Raw genomic sequence first — 21,236 nt, forward strand, 5'->3', positions numbered from 1 at the left:
CTCTCTCTCAAATAATTAAACATATCCTCGAGTGAGGATTAAAATCAACCTCCCAAGGCAAGGAAATGTAGGCTCCAAAGACCATCATTTTTATATCCTTTGCTCCTGCCATTTAAAAGTTTTACATTTGTAGTCTTATTTAGTGACTTAGTGTTTTAAAGGCATAGCTCTCATACAAACATTTGTAACTGGATAGTGTGTGAGTGAGAAGGAGGGGTTGAGAAGGATCTGTGTTCTGAAATGGAGGCCAACAAGCTTCATTTATGATGGAAATACAAATGATTCTTTCCTCATCTTTAGGTCCCTGCTGTGGTTCTGTTGAAATTCAGAGTGTGCAAGAGCCCACTTCTGCCCCCACCCTTCTCTTGGTCCTTTTTCCCCCCTGCACCTGGATTTAGCATCTAACACCCTTCCCTTGTAAGTGGCTTATAATAAATTACTCATATATGATTAGGCCTTTAAAAATAGAAATAGAAAATTAAAAAGCATTAAGAAGAATGGATTTTGTTTTGGGAACAGACCCAATCCCATGAACTTTCTGTTCTTTCTGTTTGGGGTTAAATGGTCCTGATTCTTCATTTTAAACTAATTGCAAAGTGGTGAAAATTATATTTTCCATCCCAGAACAACTGGATTATATCTTTCTCTGTTCATTCCTGAACCCCAGCCACTTGTGATGGTGCACAGTGTTCAGCTGGCATCCCATCCAACCGATTTTGGCCAAGGGTGTTCCCTGGAAACTCGAGTGTCTAGGCATGAGCTCAGACACTGGCATATTTGCTCTCCTCTAAATAGCTCCATGTGCTTCTTGTAAAAACCTGACTGTAAAGCCAGAAAGTAGCTCCTCTTCTCTGGATGCAATAGCTCTCTCTTTGCTTTTCTCTTAGGGATTTATCACCCGTTGTTTATGTCACAGGAGCTGTAGATATGGTTGTCATCACCTCGGAGCTCTTTGAAGGCAGGGTCTTATTTTATTTTTTTCATTACATCCTTCTGGGGGCTTCATAGGTTAGAGGATCAATTCATGTAACTTGGTCATACCCCGTGGGTCCTTAAACCATGAACCTTTCCTATGGTTTTTACAGGAAGTTTTCCCTGCAAAGTCACTGAAATAGCTTGCACATGTAACCCAGAAACTGGCTGTCAGCAACTCGTTCACATGGTATCATCAGCACCCTCCTTGCTTTCTCAGTCAGCTCATTAGCCACCAGGTCTACCTTGTGTTGGTCTCATTACCAGCTTCCTTGTGGATTGTTAGATGTAGGGACGGTGAAACCTGCCAGTTCTTATACCTTGAGAATACTTTGACCTGTCTTGATAGAAGGCCTCTCTTCCATGTCAAGAATTCTCATGCCTATTGCCTGTTGGTGTCTTTTAAAATCAAACTTATTGTAAAACCTGTGACGACTCTCAGAAATAGCCTCTGTTGCCCTTTTGACCTAGGAACACCACTAAAGAGAGAAAGAAAGGCTGATGATAAATATCAGCCTTAGGGACTGTCTGTCTGTCTGTCTGCCTGGGAGAATGCAGAGTTGTGGCCACCCTACTATTTTTGGGTTCTGTATAGTTAAGCATTGATGAACAATTTTGGAAGGTGCTTACAAACACAGAAAGTTAAACAGGTCTACATAGTCTTCATGTGATTTGGATGATAACCATCATTATTTCCCTAATATGGGTTGGCTTTTTTTAAATCCTCACCTGAGGATATGTTTATTGACTTTAGAGAGAGAGGAAGGAAGAGAGAGAGAGAGACAGAGAGACACCGATCAGTTGCCTCCCGTACATCCCTGACCAGGAATCACACCTGCAACCCTTCGCCTGGTGCACGGGACAGCGCTCCAATCAGCCCAGCCACCTGGTCAGGGCTGGACCGACTTTAATAAAGCATGTGTCCCAGTTCTACTGTAGCTGCAGTTAAAGCCATGTGAAAGATGAGGGAGTTAGGAAGGCATCTATTTTCATATAAAAGCATAACTTTGGAAGCATATAAAGTGACTAATTGACAAGAAAAATGAAAGCATGTTTCTAAAAGGCCAAGAATGTCTTAGCAATCCAGATAAATGTTGCTTGTAAAAGCAAAACTGATAACCAGGAATGACTTTGGAATGGAGCCTCAAGAACTCCGGGGAATGGAGATAAGATAAATGAGTGAAAGACAAGAGGGGGAAGTGTGTTTTCAGGGAAAACATTCGCAGAGTTGTTCTAAAGTGCAATTGGATGTGCTCACAAAGGCAACTGATACGTTCAAAAATGAAAATAAAACCCAAACTGCCTTATTTCCTTCTTTGTTGAAAACCAAAATTGACCATTTCCAAGACAGTCATTGTAATTCTCAACAGGACTGTCTGCTGAACAGACTGAGCGCTGTGCACATCCTGGTATTTGGGTGGAGGGCAGCTTTCCACTCCTTACCAAGTCTGCGTTTCTTCTTTAGTCCTCACCTTGAGGACATTGTTTTTCCATTGCTTTACAGAGAGAGGAAGGGAGAGAGGGAAACATCAATGTGAGAGAGAGACATTGATTGGTTCCCTCCCAAACGCTCCCAGACCAGGGATTATACGTGTCCGGAGTGGGGATGGAACCTGCAACGTAGGTATGTGCCCTATCCAGAAACCGAACCCTCAACCTGTCGGTTATGCAACGATGCTCCGGCCAACTGAGCCACACCAGGGCCCAAATCTCCTTTGCAAGTGAATAATCAAGGCCCTCAAGAAAGAGGTCGGTGGCTTGTGCTTGGGTCGGAGAGACCCAAATTGAATCCTGGCTGTTTGATTTGGAGCACGTCAGTTAACCAGTCTGAGCCCCCGTTCCCCCTTCAGTAATGAATGTAGCAGCAGAGCCCCGTGAGGGCAAAGTGGGGCTGCAGGCAGCACAGTCTCCGGCACACTGGAGCTGTGCCACATGGATGCTATCAGGCCGGGGAGGAGAGAAGAGTGAGGGCCAGGCCTGAAGACACTCTGCAGGGGACTGGGCTGCACTTTTCGAGTCATATATCAGTAATCAGAACAGAGCAGCAGATACCCCAGGCCCCACGTCCTCTTGAGTTGGGTGGTGTGAGGGTAGCAGTGGAAATAGGTCAGGGAGTGATAGTCCCAGTGACTGCAGGGCCCTGTGGGCGCCTGGTGCATCTGGTGACTTCTAAGAAAGGGCCCGGTCATCCAACAGGAAAGAAAAGTCTTGGGCAAGAGGGCCTCTTTGTTTGCTCCTGCGCGTGTGCACCTTGTCTGCCTCGGCAGGCGGAACTGGCTGTTTGTTTTGTGGGACAAAGAACAGGCCTGGTTAGATTGGGGTGAAGGAGGGGTGGGAAGGGGCAGGGGTGGTTCCTGACAGGATTCCTCTATGTTAAAAAACTCTAGGAGCAGCGCCTGGCCTGCATCTCCCTGTTGCAGATGGGGAATAAAACAAAGACACACATACGCTTAAACTTTGATCTGGCGAAGACAAAGCCCACAGAAAAGGGTCTTGAGTGACCTGACCCTTTTTACCGTGGCTTCTTGCTTGGCATCAATGGGAGTGCTATTGGGGTTCAGTGCTAACCGGAGCGAGATTAAAGAGGGACCTCCAGTTTCCAGAAATGGGGCCAGTTCCACAGAGGCGGAGGGTTAGGGTGGGCCAGGCACAGGAGCAGGCCCTGCAGAATCTGCAAAGAGTGGCTTTACTGTCGAGGCCTTGGGGGATGGAGCGTGTGTACTGTGCAGCAAAGACGTGGGATGGCACACATGCACACAGGCACCCTGTGCACATACATGGAGGTGTCACTTCTCACATTAGTGGACACGTCTGTGCTCCCCGTGCCCTTGGCTTCATGTTAGAGAGAGGAGTGGAAAAACATCCTCTCTTCCCCTGAGGACTGCAGATGCAGTTGGTCTAGATGTAAAGCAGAATCAACCAGAAGGCAACCAGCCCTTTCAAGCTTTCAGACCCTGACATACGCTTTTTTCTTATCTGCACTGCCTTTCCCTTCCCGTCTCTTCTTGGCTCAGCTTTACCCATCACCTCCCCCAGGTCGAGTTAAGGCTCCACTTAGCTCCTCTCCATTATGGAATATATTGTAGTATGCTTTCTTTGTTCATACTTCAGATTGATTGGTTCAACAAATTTTGAGTATTTTCTTTGGGCCAGGTACTGTATTAAACCCAGTAAGCAAAAATAGACACATGCTTCCTGTCCTCAGAAAGCTTGCAGTCTAGCGAGAAAGAACATAGGGAAAAATCATATGTAAGTAAACACTAATTGCAACTGCGACAAGGCCCATGGAAGAGCAGGGCTAGACTTAACCTCATCTGGGGTATCGGGGGCCATTTCCTTGAGCAGGTGACGATTGGGCTAAGCAAAAGTTAACGGTGTAGAGAGGCAGAGGAAGAGTTTCCCAGGCAGATGTGCAAAGGCCCTGGGGTGGGAGGGAACATGGCACAGGTGGGAACTTAAAAACAAAAGGCCAGCGGAAGGATGGGGTGAGCGAGAGGAGGAGCGTGGTACGTGATCGGGCTGGTGAGGTAGGCGGTCTGCATGAGCCCTGTGAACTAAGTAAAGAAGGTTTGTTGTTTGTTTTGCCTTTATCCTTAAGAAGGCAGGAAAACCATTGAAACATTTAAGCAGGGGGTGATGTCGTCTGATCTAAGATTCAGAATAGTCTGTCCTGCTCCAGTGTGTGGGGAACAGATTGGGAAAAGCAGAAGAGGGGATGTGGGCAGACCTGCAGGAGGTACTGGCTGTTGTCTAGGAAGGAAACAGTGGCAGCTGGGACTGACAGAGAAAGGAAGGTAGACTGAGATAAACTTAGGAACTCTTGGAATAAACTTAAGTGGCTTTTCTTACCACAGAACTTCTCAGAGCCTTTAATAGGTGGGTTCTGAGTCCCTAAGAAAGGACTCAACTGTTAGAATTTCTCAGAAATATATAACCACAAAACTCTTTTTTCCCCCAGAGAATCCTCCACAGTACTTTTGTGTTACAGAATACTTTGGGGGACTGCTGCACTACATAATCCCTTCTGGGGGGAACCCCACAGAGAGTTCTGGGTGTTGTACAAGGGCCTGTCACTGGGAGGGGCCCCGAAGCACAGCACAGAGTGGAATTGGTCTGACTGAGCCTGAACACTTGGGCAACGTCAGATGGACTAGGCAGATGGAAGTCCGTTTGGAGAGGTTTTGGAGGCCAGGCCATGAGGCATTTGGATTCAGTTTGTTCTACATTGGGAGTCATTCCGGACTCCAAGCAGAGCTGTCTTCTGGTGAAAGCGCCTTTTTGGCAAGAGCATTGTGGAAGATAGATTGTAAATGAGTTGAGTGGCGAGGCGTGTATTAGAATCTAGTATCCTGGTTTTCTGGAAGCAAGTAGATGAGAACCTGGGCTTGGGTGGGGGAGTCGGAATGGAAAAATGCATCCTTCAGGTTGAGAAGGAAATGTAAGATATTTTCCTTCATGCCCTTTCCCCTTGGCAGGTGGCTGCTCTCGGCAGCAGAAGGCTAAAAGACAGCTTCTTCTGTGTTTTCCTGAGGGCAGGTGAGCACAGGACGTCCAGGGGGCCCGTGGGCTCCCAGACAGTGCCGGGAGAGAAGATGCGTGTCCAAAATGGCGTTGTGCTTGTCAGGGAGCAGGAGCGGTGTCACTTGGGTTCATAGACAATGCTCAGGAGGGAGCGAAGTTTAAGTCCATCAAGATCCCACCACAGCAAATTCCACTGTGTGCCTTCGAACAAGTCATTTTACCTGTCCAGGCCCTGGTTCCCACGTCTGGAAAATGAGTGGGTAGCACAGATGTCAGGCTCCGCCTAAGCTGAAAATTCCAGCCCTATCTCAGGGGACGAAAAACTCATGAATTAGGGCAGTCATTCATACAGTTAAGCAAAACCCTGTGCCTCTCCGAGAACCATAATTTTGTGAAAATTTGGATTGGGGATGGGCTCTCTGTAAAAGAATGTGAGGCGTGTACAGTTCACACGTTCTTTTGAGATACAGAGGTGTGGTCTGAGGCAGAGATGTGGCGAAGCGAGGCAGAGGTCAGTCTGGACAGACTTCTCAGTAGTGCCAAGATTAACAGCACCCTAATGAGGGAATCTGCTAATTGAGGAACTCAGTTTAGGAAAGGAAGGTGCTAAAATTTATTTTTAGGGGGGTGCCTGGAAGGTGAAAGAATTTTCTCATAGAGACATTGTTATAAATTGGGGTTAGGTTCTCAGGTTAGCTAACAAAAGTTCATCTAGCGCATGACACAGCAGAAATAATGTGCGGTCACTGTAAAAAATAATATAAGCATAAATGTGCAATGTGGCAGTGATGTTCGGTGACTATCATCAGATACATTAGTATATACTTAGACACTTAAAAACACATAGGGAGCCCTGGCTGGGTGGCTCAGGTGGCTGGAGTGTTGTCCCATACACCCAGAGTGGTTGCCAGCTTGATCCTTGGTCAGGGCACATACTTGGGTTGCCGATTCGATCCCTGGTCTGGGCGCATACGGGAGGCAACTGATCCGTGTTTCTCTCTCACATCGATGTTTCTCTCTCTCACTCTCTCTCTCTGTCTCTTTCCCTCTCTCCCTCTCGCTCTGAAATCCATGATAATAAGAAAATATAGAGAGAGCAAATTGATTCACTAAACTGAGTTGTGAGTGCCTGTGTGCCAGGTGCTGTGCTGGACCCACAGCGAGGTGCAGGCCCTGCCTGTAAAGAGCTCAGTCTAGTTTTCTGCCTGTTAGGTTCTCAAGTCAGGCCTCCTGGGGTTGCATCCAGGCTCTACTGCCTGCTAGCCTTGAGACCTTAAGCTAGTTACTTACCCTCTCAGGACCTCCATTTCCTCACTTACAAGAAAAGGACATACCAGTTCCTCTCTGAGGGACTAACTTAAGAGTTAAGTGAGATGCCCTTGGAAGTCAGCACCGTGTCTGGATCAAGCTCTCTGTAGCTGTTGTTATGTCTGCCTGGCTTAAGAGACTTGTCCTTGGGATGTGACCAGCAGCTCACCTGGGGCCAGTGGTGAATTGGGCCCCTGGTCCAGTTCCCCAGGTGCAGCCCCAGAATGAGATGGGTGGGGTTGGAGCTCACTCGCCATAGAGGGAGAGAGGTGTGGAAGGGAGAGCAGGCTAAGGGAAGAAAATGTTGTCTCCTTCCCCCCAAAAGAATTAAGGGGTCAGAACTTTACCAACAAAGAGAATGGCTTTGGGGTGATGGGCTGAGATCCCAAAAGCTATCTGAGAAATGCATGCCAGTCAGAGGGGTGTCAAGGGTACCCAGATGGGGAGGGAGAGGAGCAAGAGGAGCCACATTCATAGCCATCCTGAGCCACAGGCGGCCCGCGGTCCGCAGGTTGGTCACCCCGAATGCATGTCTGTGTGTCTCAAGGTGGACGAAGCTTTCTTTGGCTTGTGGACTTGTTCAAGCACCAGGTTTTGTCCTTGGTGTCTATGAAGACACGTATCTATGCGGGATCTATTTTATTTACTGGGAGACTTTGTCTGGGGAGCCTGGGGTGGTGGACAGTCAGGAAGACAGCAGACCAGACTCTTCAGGAGGTGTTGTTTTGTTTCAGGGCCCCACACTGTGAGGGAGTTCTTGGTACTAGTCCTGGTGGGTGAGGAAGGACCTTTGAAAGTTTAGCCTAGAGAAGAAAAGACCAAATACGATGGTGTGAGGGAGGTCTCAAGGCTTTAAGTGTTAAAAAGGCTGTTCTTTGGAGGCAGAACTGTACTGTGCTTGCTTGGTTGGTCCCAGTGAGGTTGTAGGAATGCAGATAACAGCTCAGCATGAAAGAGACATTTCCATTCCTGAGAGCTGTCAGCAAATGGAAAGGCGTGTTTGGAGCCGTAGTGTGTTTCCAGATCCCAGATCCCGGGAGCAGAGGCTGGGCAGCTGCTTATCTGCCAAAGATATGGTGGGGGGTGGGGTTAGAGGGATATTGGAAATTCAGATTGGGGTTTAAATCAGAGAAATTTAACCCAAGAAATTTGGTGTCCCAGGTAGCACTGGCATTCTACCACGTTATGAGTGAATGAGATATGAATGAATGAGTGAGTGAGTGACTACCCAGGTGTGTGTGAGCGTATCTGGAGAGATGGAAACTTTGGCAGGCCTGAGAGGAAGTAACATTCATGTGCCGTTTGGGTACCAGATTCTTAATCACAGGGGTGGAAGCGATCTTAGAGGCCTTTGGACCGTTGTGCTCCGGACTCTCTCCTTAGGCCACAATTACTTACAGTTCAGTTGTGAACATGTTTAACTCTTGTGGACTTTCAAACTCCTCAAGAATGGCAATGCGTCTTGTTGGTTTGTGTAATTATTGAGTGTAGACAATTGATGTTGACTGTGCAATTCTTGCTTGTATTCCCTTTCCCCCTGACATTTGACGGCTGTGGAAATGTGGCTCAGAGAGGCTGTGACTTGTCTCAGGACAAACAGCTAGTGAGGGGCTGCCCTGGGACTGGGGCGCCCACTCCCTCCACTCCCTCCTCCCTCCAGCGTCCCTTGCAGTAAGCCATGCTGGATGTTTTTGAGCAGCTGGGATGTTTCTGTACCACTGATTGCCTTTTACTGAGCTACCATCTAAGGACACACAATTCAGGATGCCCTTGGTGCTTGGCCAGGGTCTGGAGGCAAATAGCAGGTTTTCCTAGATATGGGGTCTGTGACTCCCCATAGCCTCATTGAAGTGCTGTAACTGTCAGGGCTGGGCCTGTGCTGGGCCGCCAGGCTTTTGGAACCCTCAGCCGTAGTCAGTAGGGGCTTTTGGGAGGGACCTCCTCCACTCCTGCAGAGTTGGCCCCAGGGATGGGCCAGATCTCTGTAAATAATAATCAAGAGAGCTTCTCAAACCCAAGGGTCACCTGAGCTGGTGTGGCTCTCTCAGGGGTCAGGTTGGTGTGGGGGGTCCCCAAGGTCAGAACCCCTGACAGAGACAGTGCTGTGGTCCAGTATGTGGGGTGGGGTGAGGTGTAGGCCTCCTGTCAGCTGAGGCCTGCAGGGCTGTCTGGAGCAGGGGCAGAGGACTGGGCCCTTCCTATTCACTGGCACCTAGTGTTCCAGGTCTCACTTGGGGCAGGCTAGACGAAGGGCTGAGAGTAGAGGGGATGGTGGGGAGTCCTCGTGTACCAGGCAGCTGCCTCCTGGGGCTGGCCTGACATTCTCTCTCTGAGCCCTTGTGACCACACTGGGAGGAAACCGAGCATTACCTCCCTGCTCTGCAGCGAGGAAGCAGAGGTTCCTGTTCCACAGCTGGCGAGCAAACAAAGCAGAGTGGAGATCAAGCTGAGGGACACTATAATCACTGCTGTTTCCTTAGTGCAATGGCACACCTGGCCACGTGGTACACACTTTATACACGTTACCTTTAATCCCCAACACGCCCCTGAAATCGCCATTTCAGGACATTGCAGCTCAGTAAAGTGTCATTGAGTGGCTCAGAGTCACGTGGCTAGTAGGTGGCAGAGTCAGTATTTTAACCCAAGTCTGTGTGACTCTAGAAGCCATACTCTTTCCTTGTCACGATGCTACTGGCTCTTTCGGCCAAAGCTTGTGATATCCTCAGTGCTCTAAGTGGGCTGGGCGGAACCTGCAAGTAGGTCATTTCACCATGGGGTGGGCTAGGTCTCGCTGCAACAACAAACAGCGCAGCTCTCAGAGGCTTAAGTAAGAAAAGCTGCTCTCATGCTCATGTTGTTTCTCCTGTGGGTCATGGTGGTGTGTGGGTGGAGGTTGTTTTGCTCATCAGAGTTGCCGGGGGGACCCTGTGGTCCGTGATCGCTGCGGCAGGGCAGGGGCACGTGGTGAATCACTGTCTGGCTCTTAGAGCTCGTACCCAGGTATGACACCTGTTACCTGCACTTGGATTTCACTGGCCAAAGCCAGTCATACGGCCATACCTGAGTTTGGGGGCAAGCAAGTAGGACCATACATGTGCCTGGAGGGGAGAAGGACTGAAAGGTCTGGCGAGCAGCACTAGCGACCGCCATGGTGACACGGGGACCTCTATGGCAGGTGCCCAAATGGCTTTTTAAAAAACTGATGGGCCCTGGCCCTCGAGCAGCCCTGGGGCAGGTCTTTGATCAGACTTGGGTATTTGTCCCCCCTCCCCCACCCCGTCTGTCCCAGAAATCCTGAGGGGGAGGGTGGCATTGTGTTCTCCCTTCATTCACAAACAGGGGCACTGAGTGAGAGCGCTGCCTGCAGCCATGGCCGGGAAACAATTGGTCCAAAAAGTCACCCCACCTCCTTCAAGGCTGTCTGGGAGGAAATCTGTGATTTATAGTCTGTAGCTTCTGGGTGGTACACGCTCATTCCTTCCTGGACACTGTTTGCTTAGTGACTCTTGTTTTGACATTTGGCACCATTGTCTTTCATTTTCCTTGATCCATGCAGTGAGTGGATCCGAAACACCACCCCCCCTTAAGGGAACCAAATTGCGATTCAGAGCCACTGTTACTTGGATAAAAACCTCAGAGGGGGCCGGTGATGCTCCCTGTGCTCTCACTTGGAGCTGGCTGCTGACCCCAGCAGGCTGGCCCGCAAGGAGGAAGCCGGACACCGTGGTCTCTGCCGGAACCCGGTCTGCTCAACTCTGAGGGAACAGCCAACGTCTTTGAAAGAGGAAATAAATAAAGGTTGCTCTTATATGTCTTAACTCTGAAGGCTGTGGGAACCAGCTTCAAAGCGGGTGAGAGTATTTGCCCAGCCTCCTGCCTCCCAACCATGTGATGCCAAGTCTCCTTTTTTTCCTCCAGTTCTTGTGGCCATGGAGGTAGGAAGACAAAGGAAAGAGTGATGATTTTCTGCATGGAAATTTGTTCTAGCTTGGAGGTGTGAAGGGGCATCGGAATGAGAGTGACCAATTGCTTTAAAATAATAATAAAGGCAAAGCCTAATTGAAAGTTTTTGATCTAAGCATTGTCATTAAAATGTTTTAAATGGCATGATTTCTACAACTTAGGGCTGATTCCCACCCCCCCATCATTTACGGAAATATGAGAGAAACAAAATGGGGCAAGTTGAAGGATCTGCTTTCATAAATAACAGGATTTCTGGGAAGGGAACAGTATAGAACTGTGGGCTCCATCAGGACCCGTTGGCTTCCAGGCTGAGCCTTTAGTTTATCTTGGAGGGGTCCCCACAGCTCCCCAGTAGGCCGTCCTCTGGAGAACCTGCTTGTTTACATTCTGTCTTCAGGAATCCTGCTCAACCTGTCGGACATGTGTGTTGACAGCGAGCTGACTTTAACCATTTGTAAAGCCATCTGGTCTGTCAGCCACAAAGCGACTCTAAGGGGTGTCTCACCCCTGCTTTTTCCTGCCACTACTCCCCCAGATCTTCCTAGTGACGCAGAGCTCTGGACACATGGTACTGCCTGGGTGGAGTCCCTTCCGCCAGCCAGCAGCTCCTTGAAGGGCTAACTGCACCGTGGGGGGATGTGCGATTCTATAAACAGAACTTTTACTTGCTGGTCACAAGATTAGCTTATACCGTGGCCATTGTGGTGAAGGAAGTGGTGTCTTATGTAATGTGAGGCTCTTTTTATCTGCTGGAAACCGTGAGGACCTGGGGAAGCTGGGGAGAATTTTTTGAGGAGTGGGGTAAAAAAAATAAATAAAGTCAAAAGCATAATTAAAAATGTATAACCCAGGGCTCTGTTTCAGAGATGTTGGTGGAATGCTGTTTTTATGATATAATTGCATATATTCATTTTTCCCCCTTTAAATCACTGTGTGTGGACATAGCTAAAGCCCCCAGTTGGCAGTCTCTTCTCTGGTTGACTGTGGCAAATTTTCCGTGAGGACGCAGCCCCACTCAGAAAAACCTGGAAGCACGTGGCAGAGATCACAGGGAGTCGGAGGGCTGAGTGCAAGTCCCAGCTGTGCAGCTTTTGGCCACCTGACCTTAATATGCAGCTGTATCATCGATGGAGTTCTTAACTGTGCTGCTGAAGCAGTGCTGCACACTTACAGCATGCCGCACACTCAGAGGGCGCTGCACACTTAGAGCGTGCTGCACACTTACAGCATGCCGCACACTCAGAGGGTGCTGCACACTTACAGCATGCTGCACACTTACAGCATGCCGCACACTCAGAGGGTGCTGCACACGTACAGCATGCCGCACACTCAGAGGGTGCTGCACACTTAGAGGGCGCTGCACACTTACAGCATGCCGCACACTCAGAGGGTGCTGCACACGTACAGCATGCCGCACACTTAGAGAGTGCTGCACACTTACAGCATGCCGCACACTCAGAGGGTGCTGCACACGTACAGCATGCCGCACACTCAGAGGGTGCTGCACACTTAGAGTGTGCTGCACACTTACAGCATGCCGCACACTCAGAGGGTGCTGCACACTTAGAGGGCGCTGCACACTTACAGCATGCTGCACACTCAGAGGGTGCTGCACACGTACAGCATGCCGCACACTTAGAGAGTGCTGCACACTTACAGCATGCCGCACACTCAGAGGGTGCTGCACACGTACAGCATGCTGCCGTTCATCCAGCAGAACAAGGGGAACACCAAGACTTAGCAAGAAACAAGCAGGGCTAGTCCAAGTTGGCTGACTCCAAGGCCTAACCTCTTTTTTTCCCTTTTGTTTTTATTGAGGTAACATTTACATGACATAAAATTCACCATTTTCACCATGTTAGAGTGTACAATTTAGTGGTTTGTTTAATTCTCAGTGTTGGGCAACTGTTAACCGCTGCCCCAGGTTTGAAAAATGTCCATCACCCTCCAGTGAAACCACTTCCATTTGAAGTCCCCTCTTCCCCCACCCCTGGCAGCTGCTAGCCTTTTTTCCTTCTCTATGGATCTGCCTATTGTGGACATTTCATAGCACTGGAATCACACCATACGTCAGGGCCTGAACTGTTGAGCATGTTGCCTCTTGGGAAAATCACTTGACCTAGATAAGTGCAGAGTATTTTTATCATAGGTATTTTTTATCTCCACCGTGGTTATTTCTGTAGGTTTACTGCATGACTTAAATGAGCACCTATGTCAAATACCTTCTGTGAGCAAGCGTGAGGTATTTTATTAGCATAACTTTTGTCTTGGACCTGTGTCCGAATTACAGGCCACGCCGAGAACAAATCTTGCTGGTTTTTAACTATGTAAAGGGAAGCATACTGACTTATCTCATGAAGAGATTGTGAGGAAAATCAATGATATTTTTAACCTATGTAATCACTGAGTTACAGGTATGATTAAAAGGGAATATCTTTTAGGTGGTTTTATAGCAGGAAAATCACCACCAGAACAATGAAAAAAAATTAGAATGTAAACAAAGTCTTCATCAAGCATGATACATTTATACTCGGGGAGGTACGGGAAGTTAGGACCACGGGGAAGAGGATGCGCGAAGAACTCTTTGCCCTGCTCCGTGGCAGGAAGTTGCCTGCCTGTAGATACAGCCTCGAGCTCCAGTCTGTGGCAGGGACACTGGTAAGCATGCTCTGAGCTTAGCTGCCAGCATTTGAAGATGAAATTGAAGCATACTGTTTTAGGAGTAAAACTTCTTAGTTTAATTCCATGATTGCCTAATGCTGCCCAGTTTCTTCAAGTTCATTCTGGGACCCCAGCTGTAGAGCTGGCAGAGACGTTGGAATGAGCTGGACTGACCGCTTCAAGTCCCAGAGGAGGAAACTGAAGGCAGATGGAGGCCGAACGACTTGCCTGAAGTGGTCATGCAGTAAGTCATTAGCAGTGCCTGGTCCAGAATCCACATGGTCTGACACAGGGACATGGATATTAACCTCCGCTCCTCTTGGCTTTGGAAGCAACTCTGCCTTGAACATGCTTGGGGCGGTGGTGATGAGTACCCTCTCCGTCTTTGCCACATTTGCTCCCATCTCTTTCATGCACTACTCTCTTGCTGAAAACCAACACACAGACACAAACACAAACAAAAATAAAAAGAGCTTATCCAACTGTATAATCAGTGCAGCCTGAACTGCAAATGTGTTAGAAAGGAATGGTGTTGGCATTTGGGAAATACAGTGAGGGAATTTTTGGAAACTGATGTCGTTCTCGGAAGAGGGCTTTTGGAAATGGGGTTTTTCAATGGCTCAATCCCCCCTCCTTCACCGAACAGTAGTAGGCTGAGTCAAAAAGGAGGAAGAAAAACCCACCAATGTACATTAGTGTAGTGATTTCATCTTTTTAAAGCTTTCATATATCACCTTCCCTTTTGGATTTTTCTGACCCATTTAGAGCCGGTATTACCCATTACACTTTCTTTAAGGATGTGAATTGAGCTCAGAGGGGTCAAGGGTTTGCAGAGGTCCCAGTATGAGTTGGCTGCACAGGCTGCAGGAGCACCTGACACCCAAACCCTGGCACTGGAGTCACACCAAAGGGCACAAAGGACTCGACAGATGGGCTGTGAGCTGGAACCTCTGCAGGGTGGCCCTGAGGTCAGAGCAGCCTCTCCTCAGGCCAGACCTCACTGCTCAAAGTGGGAGCCACACACCACCTGGGAGCTTGTTAGAAATAGAGTCCGGGCCCTGCTCCATCCATCCCGAGTCAGAATGAGCACTGATTTAATGAGATCCCCAGGAGAGTCCTATGCTCATTAAAATGCAAGAAGCCCTGACTTAGAGGCCCCTGTGCAGTGATATTCACAAGTGACGAGGGGAAAGAGATGAAATGAGCAGGTTATGACTAAGATAGATGTCATTTCTGTTCCAAAATAGTTCACTGTTGCTCAGGTGAGGGGGAAGTTGAAGACACAGTCCAGGGGACCTGGTTCTTCACACATTCAGAGTGAGAAAGAGACTCATTATATTTGTGAGCCAGGCCCTCATTGTTGTAAATGAAAGTGGATGGTGAAAAGGGTCAGTCACCTCCCAGCAGATGACCTGACCCAGGGGACTCTCAGGGTGCCCGTCAGCCGAGATCCTGCAGCCTCAACACAGTGGAGTGTGGGGCGGCACTGACGTGGAACTGACAAACCCACATTCCACTCCCTGGACTCTGGGCCTCCACGCCTCAGCTGTTTTCACTCATTCAGCAAAACAGGCAGACAGAAGAGAAACAAAAGCTGGCAGTACCAGAGGCCGCGTTAACTAGTCAGGCCTGCGGTGTCTGCTTGTTGGGTCTGCACTGGGACAACCCAAGAGGACCCTGTCCTGTGAGGTTACTTGTCCATTAGGAGCAAACCTGGGTGAGGTGTCAGGTCTGTGCCCCTGCAAGGAAAGCCTCTCAGTGTCTTTGGACCAGGAAAACACTCGAATGTGGCCACGTGTGGTGCTATTTGCGAGTTTTCTACTTGTCACGGATAAAAGTTTCCCTTGGCCCCAAGGGACACTGTGACCATTTCTAAATGTGGGGGTTAACTCGTGAACATGTGCCAGCTCATGAGCAGGTCATTATTTGCAGTGAATGGTGGTACTTGGCAAAGATGGTGACCTGTGTGGGTGAGATACAATTGAACATTCCTCCTCCCAACCCCCTTTTAAATCAGTAATTGGAGCCTATGGTTAAAAGCCAACCATTTCAGAAGTAGTGGAAATTTAGCAATTCAGCACGCTGAAACACGCTGTTTGTCTGTTTTGGGAGACTTCTTAGTTGCCATCAGTTTACCAGACGATCCTTGACTGGGCAATGGGGCTAAAGTTTTAATGAAATAGCCAACCAAGAAACCTGACTTGCCCTGGAAATAGGAAGGGGGTCATCTACTTTGTGTGGCGAGTTGCCCTGGAGAGACTGGAGATCCCGATGTCCACTTTTGAGAAACCTAGGCCTGGTATTAGCTGGTGAAGATGTGCACTTTGCTAACAGAAGCTAAGCTTGGGGCTTCAGAACCACAGTGGGTGAGCCATGCAAAGTCCCTCCCTGCCCTTCTGGAAACACGTGTGCGTTTCATCAGCCTGGTAGTCATAACAAGGGCCACTGTAAGAGCTGTCACCTCATTTTACTAGCTATTTCCAGTAGTTTACAAGTTAGACAACTTCATCCCCCCTTTGCAAATGAGGAAACTAAGACTCGAGGCCAGGCCGAATGAAAGGCCCCAGAAAGGGGCACCGCCTGGATTAGAGACTGCTTTTTCTTCCACCCGGTTAGATACGCAGTTTTAGAATTCAAACCGAGAACTCCACTCTTGAGATGACTTATGTCTGTGCTTCTTGGGCTGGGGCGTGAGCACAAGTGCTGGGTGGGCGGTGGGTGGGGAGAGTGCTTGGCACAGCCCCAGGGTAGAAGTGGCACATTTTCCCGGAACACCGATGACATAGTATCGTAATATAAAAAGAGACCTGGAGTAGAATGACAAATGTCAGGGTGTCAAATGCACAACGTACATGTATTTGTGATGGAAAAACCCAAGTCTTGAAAGCAATTCTCCGCAGTCCCTTGGATGTCTCTCATCACCCCACACTGGACTTCTCTGCCTGAGGGTGGCTTGGGTGGAAACTTCACAGAAGCACTCACGTAAGTGCACGTCCGGGGCCATCTGGGCCGCTTCCACTCTCCCGCTATATGTGGTGAGAAGGAGTTTCTTAGCTGTGCAACCAGTGTGGGAGAGTTGGCGTAGCGCTGTGTTTGCACAGCTGCTCCCGGGCTCCAGCGCTGCTCTCTTTCCCAGCCCAGAGGCATCTGAGTGTGCTGGGGAAGGGCTTCTAGAGGCTGGAGGGGGCGAGAACTGGGCGGGGGAGGTGGTTGTCTTCCAAGTGCCTGCGGCCATGGATAATCCGTGTTTTGAAACAAAGAATATATTTAAAAATTGTTGAATTTCCGTCATTTCAAATTCAAAAGTTGTAAGAGGTTTGCAATGGAGTACTTGCCTTTGCTTCCTTCCGACCCCTCCCTCACCACCAGTCAGTCAGCGTTACCAGTTTCTTGTGTAGCTGAGCACGTACATGTTTATTCTCCCCCAACTCCTTTTTATGCAAACAGAAATAAGCCATGTGTAATATTCTGTTCCTTGCATTTTTCTCGCTTTCTTATTCCATTTTTTTAATTGAGTGGATATAACTTATTTAACAAGTGTGTGATTAGTTGGCATGTAGGTGTTTCCAACCTTTTGCTGTTACAGTGCCGCAGTTAATCACTTGTGTTTATGTCACTTTGCACACTTGTAGGGTAAGTGCTGGAGGGGATGTTGCTGAGTAGAAGAGAATGTCCATTATCCTCTTGATTGACACCAAATGGCCCTCTGGGGGCTCAGAGCAGTGTCCAGCCCCGCTAGCAGTGGCTGGGGCAACCTGTCTCCATACGCCACCCACACACTGTGCCACCCAGCCGAGGACCTTGACTGTCTGATGGGTACAGAGGGCATGTCAGTACGACCTTAGGGAATGGTCTGATCTTGAAAAACAGCGGAACGTAGCTCCTGTGCTACTTTTGCCTTTGCGGTGTTGACCTCATGTGGTGTTTCAACCTCTCGGCGTGGCGGAGGAATTCAAATTGATTTTTGTTACCTACTGATCACTGAACAATAGTTAAAATATTAAAAAGCAAATTGGTATAATCCTTTTGAAAAATAAATATTACATAGGTTATGTGACCTGCTGAATGAATCGTTAGAAACTGCGTGCTCTTTGGTTTTATTTGTGATGGAACATCCTCGCCGATCTTGTCACGGCACTCAGGACATACGAGCACAGAATCACTGAAATGTAGCACCAGCAGCTTACGTGAGGTCAGCAGTGTTTGCCCCCGTGACCTGTCTGAGTAGACCTTCACCAGCCCTGGTCTTGGCGGAGTTCTGCTGCGTTTGCCACATTCTCCAGATACAAATGTCAGCATTTGGAAAAGGTGATGCATAGATCAAAGTTCCAAGTTAGAGGGCTTTTGGAGATCCTCTTGGCCAACGTTCTTCTCTTTTCTTTTTTTTTCCTTTTTAATAAACATCAGTGTGTAGTTGCCTCTCATGTGCCCCCCACTGGGGACCTAGCCTGCACCCCAAGCATGTGCCCTGACTGGGAATCAAACCGGTGACCCTCTGGTTCACAGGCCAGCACTCACTCCACTGAGCCACACCAGCCAGGGCTCAACCAATTTTCTTTTCACTGGGAAGTCATGGAGAAGAACTTGCATGTGGAACTTGCCTTGAACAAAGGGATATGGTGTTTATGGTTTTAGATTCCAGGACTTCTGCAGGCAAATCAGGGATGGTTTCAGGCATGGAAAGTGTGTCCTATGGGCTTCATAGACAATAGTGGACTGGGCTGGGTGTGTGTGGCAGGGTCAGGACAAGGAAGGATTACATCAGTTTGCTTTTTAATATTCTGGTTTGTCAACAGAGGATTAAGTTAATTTATTTGTCAACACAATGTGGTCTACCACACAATGAAAACACCACGAAAAACATATTACGAGTAGTCAAAACAGGACCGAGTGTCTCAGCACACACAAGCTGCCCTGGAGTCACGCTCGCTCACCCTGTGAGACAGAAAGCTGGGACCGGAGCAGAGCCCTGTCGGTCATAGCCGCCTGAGCGATCTGCTTGGCTGGTCAGCCCTCCCGGGACTCACTGTGTGCCCCACAGCTTTGAGACAGAAAATCCCAAGTTCTAAACATCAAAACACAGCTCAAAGTCCTTTATCTAGCAGATGGGGGTGCCAGTTAGGCCCCAGTCTGGTTAAACCAGATCTGGTTTTGTATCCTTGTTCTTCCTGAGATTTCTCGATGAACCAGAAAGCATAGACTGTACAGGTAAGTGCTCCTCGCTTTACCAGCTGACTTAGGCAGCGATCTCTAGTCCCCCTGCCTCTCCCTAGGGCCTGGGCAGCTCTCAGACCCCCAGAACAAACGTGTCCCCTCTCCCACTTCGTCCCAACTTCACTTCCAGGTTTCCGTTGTCTTTTCCCCTCTTTTTTAAAAATTAGCTGTTTAAAATGCTGATTCAGCTATTTAGAGTGCACGATCCCGTGGTTTTACTGTGCTCACAGAGCTGTGCAACCATCACTACAGTATTTTCATCACCCCAGAAAGAAACCCTGTACCCCAGCTCTTCATCTCCCCAACGTCCTGTTCCCCTCAGCCCTAGTCAACCCCTGCTCTACCTTCTGTCCCTTGATGTGCCTCTTCTGGACGTTTCACATAAACGTCACCTTTTGTGAATGGCTTTTTCCCGCCATGTAGCACAATGTTTTCAAACTGTATTGGCGTTGTGGTATATATTGGTACTTTGTTTCTTTTTAAGCCTCCGAAATATTCCATTGTATGGGTAGACCACATTCTGCTTTCCCATTCACCGGTGGATGGGCGTTTGGGTTGTTTCCGGTTTGGGCGGTCACGAGCAAAGCTGCCGTGAAGTTTTTGTGTGGCCACATGTTTTCATTTCTTTAAGTATCTGCTTAGGAGTAGAATTGCTGTTTAACATTTTGAGGAATTGCCAAAGTGGTTTCTGAAGTGGTCGCGCCATTGTGCTTTCCCATCAGCAACGTATGAGGGCTCCGATTTTCCCACATTCTCGCCAACACTTGCTATTATCTGTCTTTTTGATTAAAGCCATACCAGTGGGTGTGAAGTAGTATCTTCGTACGGTTTTGATTTGCATTTCCCTTATAACTAATAATATTGAGCATTTTTCCTGTGCTTATTGGACTTTTGTGTATTTTCTTTGGAAAGATTTCTTTGTACTCAGATCCTTTGCCCAATTTTTAATTGGGTTATTTATCTTTTTACTACTGAGTAAGAATTCCTTATATATTCTAGATACGGGTCTTTTTACAGATATATGATTTATAAATATTTTCTCTCGTTCTGTGCATTGCCTTCTCACTGTATTGAAAGTATCATTTGCAACTCAAAACTTCTTAATTTTGATGAAGTGTAATATATCTATGATTTCTTTTGTCACTTGTGCTTTTGGTATTGTGTCTAAGAAGCCCTTGCCTAACCCGAGGTCACAAATATTTACTCCTGTGTTTTCTTTTCAGGGTTTTATAGTTTTAGGGCTTACATTTAGGTCTGTGGTCCATGTTGAGCTCGTTTTTGCGTGTGGCTGTGTCTGTCCACATTTCCCAGCAGCATTTGTTGAAGACTGTTTGTCCCCACTGGATTGTTTGAGCGCCCTTGTTGAAAATAAACTGATGTGAGGATTTCTTTGTGGACTTCCAGTTCCACTGACCTATATGTGCATCCTCAGGCCAGTACCACACGGTCTCGTCAACGGCGGCTTTGCAGTGTCTTCTAATGGAAAAGTTATGGCAGGAATGGGCAATCTAGACTTTTTCTTTCCCTGGTCTGACCAGTGCCTGGATTCTTCAGATCCCTCTTCAGGCTTTCAGCCACACTGGATTTCTCCTCATTCGTCTTGTTAGTTTAAGGGGGAGATGATATCTAAACTGTCCTGAGACATCCCAGCTGCTGGGCCTGAGTGTTCTCTTCACCATGTCGGCTAACTGCGTTCTGATTCCAGTAGCTTGGCTCTGGGCTTCCCCAGATGTATAGAATTAAACAGGTGGGTTACGAAAAGATGTACTGCTTTCTGAAACTCTCTAACTGGTTAAGTTCAGGGTAATACACCTTACTGTACTGTTAAGAGATTTAAAGATCCTTCTGAACAGCTACACAAGCAAGCAAGCAATCTGGCAGATAGCTCTCCCAGGCGGGCTGTGGCGTAGCCTTTGAAGCCGAACCTTGTCTTCCCCGGGCCTTCCTTTCCTTGCAGGCACCTGCATCGCTGTTCTGAGAGCATCCATTTTGCTAACATTGGCAGTATTGTACCAGTGGAGAAATGGAAGCCGAGCAATCTGCAGGAGAGGTGGCATTCTAGACAAGGCCGCTTATCACCGCTTCAGGTGACTGAGCCAAAACGTAAACGTCCATGTGACATCTGGAATGAGCAGTAACCATCCTATAACTGTTGCCATTCCTTTCTGCTAGGCATTGTGTGCAGCACAGGCTCATTTTCAGATGATAGAGCCTAGAGCTTACACTAGGTATATCATAATTTAAGCAAATTTTAATTTCCTGATTTGTGTTGAACGTTAAAGAAAATCTATGGACAGAAACTGTCCTTTATCAAGAGCTTCCACTACGGGGCCCTGCATGTGGTGAGGGGCCAGGGACATGAACTCATTGGAAGGCAGTGGTTACAGGCTACCGAGCAGGCTATGGATTCAGTCTGCCTGAATACATTTCCTCCCAAGTGAACGTGGACAAGTTCCTTATCTCCCTAAGTCTCAGTTTCTTTGCCTTTAAAATGGTGATAATAATAGTACGCACCTCCTAGTGTTGTCTTCAGGTTGGAATCCTGTGTGAGCCCTTAGTGTTTACCCGAGCATCTTCTAGCTTACGCTCCAGGACCC

The 21,236-nt window shown here is 48.1% G+C and overlaps 1 protein-coding gene across 3 annotated transcripts in view; it reads left to right on the forward strand.

Annotated features, from left to right (window-relative positions):
- The window catches only part of CGNL1 (cingulin like 1), a 152,328-nt gene that overhangs the window by 100,671 nt on the left and 30,421 nt on the right, over positions 1-21,236 (forward strand). The gene's annotated exons all lie outside the window — the stretch shown is intronic.

The sequence above is a fragment of the Desmodus rotundus genome, chromosome 7 (assembly GCF_022682495.2).
Source record: "Desmodus rotundus isolate HL8 chromosome 7, HLdesRot8A.1, whole genome shotgun sequence".
Taxonomy (NCBI): Eukaryota; Metazoa; Chordata; class Mammalia; order Chiroptera; family Phyllostomidae; genus Desmodus; species Desmodus rotundus.